This window comes from Elephantulus edwardii, unplaced genomic scaffold (genome assembly GCF_000299155.1).
Source record: "Elephantulus edwardii isolate Elephantulus edwardi_28Jun2011 unplaced genomic scaffold, EleEdw1.0 scaffold00004, whole genome shotgun sequence".
NCBI lineage: Eukaryota > Metazoa > Chordata > Mammalia > Macroscelidea > Macroscelididae > Elephantulus > Elephantulus edwardii.
Window position 1 is genome coordinate 5144240 of NW_006399754.1, and position 3659 is coordinate 5147898.

The following is a 3659-nucleotide window of genomic DNA, read 5'->3' on the forward strand; positions in this document are numbered from 1 at the left end:
TTGAACCTGGCCCAAGGGCCACAGGCCCGAGGGCCCTTTGGGCTTAAGGCTGCCTCCTGGTTCAAACCCTAGGCCCAGGCTGGCTAGCCTCACTCCAGGGACAGAGCAAACCTGCACGTCAAACACATTCCCGGAAAAGCAGTTGACTCCAAAAGCTTGCCACGATTCCTGCACTCCCACCACCATGCTCCTGCCTTCTGATATACATACATACATAACATTTTTTTAAGTGAATTGGGTCAGGGGTAGGGAGGAAAATGTGCAACAATGAATGAATAAAAATCCAACTTTTCTCTAAACTTTTGTTAAAATCACAAAAAACACAAAACAGGACAAAGCTATGTCCTTGAACCGAAGAACACAAGTTTGTAGATTGAACGAGCCTCTGAGTGTCTAGAGCAAAAATGAAAACAGGGCCCACCAGAACACGTCACTGTGAGGTTTCACTGGCAACCAGAAGAGCAGCAAAACAACCGTAGAGGAAGAGAGAGTGAAAGGGAGTTTAAAAAAAGAAAGAAAAAGTCAATCACACAGATCAGAAATCAGATCTGCAGGTTGCTTAACAAACTGGACGTTAGATGGCAGGATGTGAACTTTCAGTAAATTTTCAGTCAAGCCTCTGCTGTCAAGTGGATTCTGACTCATGGTGACAGAGGACTGCCCCATAGGATTCCTGAGGCCGTAAATCTTTATGTGAAAGCTCTGGTGGCCTAGTGGGTAAAGAGTAGGGCTACCAACTAACAGCAGGCAGTTCAAATCCACCAGCTGCTTCAAGAGAAAAAGATTAGCAATCTCCTCCTGTGTGATTTTCAGCCTCAGCAAAGCCTGCTGGTGGGTTGGGTATGAGTTGGTTCTGACTCAAAGGCACATAACAAAGCAAATCTTTGCAGGAGAGCTCTGGTGATGGAGGCTGTAGGGAACCGGAGCTGTTAACCAAAGGTTAAGCCTCTCTGATAGAGAGAATCCACTAGTGACTCTGCAGGAGAAAGATGGACAATCCCTCTTCTGTGTGACTTACAGCCTTGGAAACTACTGGAGGGTCAGTTATAAACAGGATAACTGTTTCTGCATTCAGGGTATGTTAGTAAATAGTTGTGGGGCAGCTTGGCTAATTGTTCTCCTGCAGGATGCTTGGTGAGTTTGAACTGCTGACCTTTCTGTTAGCAGCCAAGAGATTACTCAGTGCACAGTGAGGGTTTCTTTATCAGTCAGGTTGTTGTGTGCTATTGAGTTAGAACCTACTCGTAGCTGATCCTCCAATGGGTGTATGAAGGCATTTTCAGATACACGGGGTGTTGGTTTATTAGTTCATTCTTTTCTGGGAAGTTCTACCAAACTGAGTGAGTAAAGCAAGACGGGGCAGACATGGGACCCACAAAACAAGTCAGACAATAGTAACAGGGCTTGGTGATAGTTGAGGCACGGGAGCCCCACACAGGCTCCAGTCCAGACTGGATCCGCTCAGGAGGTGAAACTGAGGGAGAGTAGAGCGTGACTGGCTGTCATCAAGTGGACTCTGTCAGGGCTGAGCTTGAGGGCGAAACATGGGTAAGTATGGAGAAAATAAGCCAAACGGGAACAATTGCAATAATGGCTAACTTTATGTAAAAGAAAGAATTGTGTAAGAATAGTTACAGCTCTCTATGCAGTCAGCTGTGAAGAGCATTTACACAGCACATAAACGTAAATATGACTCTCAATCTAACCAAAATACAATGCTCGATGTTTAAAAGAAGGGAAGAGAGGAAATCTGCAATATGTATGACGGGGAAAGGGGAGTGGATATTAATATTTAACACGGAGAAATTAAACAGCAGCGTCACCACATCATGGAGATGATGCTTCTCAAATTTCCTGAGCATCCTCTGGGTCACCCGGATCCAAAACTACCACCCTTGAGTCAGTGCTGACCTACAGGGAGGAGTCGACCTGCCCAGAGAGTGTTCAGGGTTACAAGTCTGTAGGGAAGCAAGTTGTCACATCTTTCTCCTGGTGGGTTCAAACCACCACCTTTTTGGTTTGCACCCTGGCACCTTAACCCCTCTCCCACCAGGATGCTTTGAACCCTCCAGAGGCCTTACTATTAAATCACTGATTGCTCAACCCAGCCACCTAGGTGAACCTGCAATACTCCCTTGGCTTCTGCACGAGTCACTTTTCTAGTGAATTCTGTGTCTTCGCCTTCACCTGAGGGAACCCTGGTGGTGTAAGCCATAAAGAATTGAGGTGCTAATGCAGAGATAGTGCCTCTCTAGTGGGTCAAATCCACCAGAGACTCTGAGAGGGGAAGGGGCAATCTCCTCTCATGCCCTAATTCGAGTCTTCTGAAAAGCAACTGGCGGGTCGGCTATGAGGTTGAATTTTTTTTCCCCCAAGAGTTCTTTTTATTTATTTTTCATTTCAATGAACATCTACAGAGATTTTGGAATTCCATTCATTCATTGTTGCACCCTTCTCCCCGCCCATCCCCCCTTTGGTTTAACATCTTAATTCCCTATAGATTACATCATCAAAGCTCACAAGAAAAATTAATCAGCTAGCAAAATCAGGGTCACTTCCTCAATTTTTATCTCATGTGTTTAGTATTATGATGCAAACAACTCACATTTTCAGATGCTAACAGCTTAAGTCTGTGTAGAGGTACTTTAGAAGAAAAGTCTCACCATATATTTATGAAAAATTAACCATTGAAAGTTCAATGGAGAAAAATTCTATTCTAGCATACATGAGATTGTCTTAATTTAGAATTAACTTGATGGTAACTTGAATTGGTCTATTAAGTAAACATCTAAATTTTCCCAAAATACTAGAGTTAATAATCATCATTGACATGGATAACCTTGCTAACTCTTGTCAAAGCATAGGGATATACTTTAAAAATAATTCAGTTCGGTTTAAATAAAGATTTAGCACTCAAGGTAAGTGTAATGTTAATAGGAGAAACTCAAATTTCATTAATCTTATATACTTTTCCACTCTGCCCAAGTTACCTATGTCCAGTTTTCTAAATTGCCATAGAAAGTCAAGACTCCACTCTGAAAAGCACTAAATACCAATGTCTTTCATCCTCATTAGCCCTTCAGATTTTTCCAGACCCTTTACTGCCAAAAAAAGGAATTTCTAGTAGCCTAGTGGGTTGATAGTTGTGCTACCAACCCAAAGGTAGACAGTTTTAAATCACCTGCTGCTCCATGAGAGAAAGATCTCCTGTGGGGTTTACAGTCTCTGAAAAACCACTGGAGTGTCAGCTATGAATTGATTTCCACTGGACATCAAAGACTTTATAGTTAAATGTTTTTTGAGGTTTTTGTTACAAACATAAATGGAGTCTGAAAAAACTGGCAATTATGTTTACTACATGCATTTGAACATGTGTTTTCACCCTTTGGAAGTCTGAAGTTCTAAATGCTATAGTTTGGCATGTCTAATATTTTGCCTCACGTATGTACAAACACCAAAGTTTTATAAATTAGATAAATGTAATTCTGTTTCTAGGGTAAGAATAGTCAAAACAAGTCTAATATGTTGTTATGTGGCACCAATTGATTTGTGACTCAAAGTGAGACTAAGTATTCTAAATAAATATCATTTTATGTCTTCCAAATTATCCTCTGTCCTCAACCAATAAACAGATATAAAGTTTCTGAAAAAGACAATTT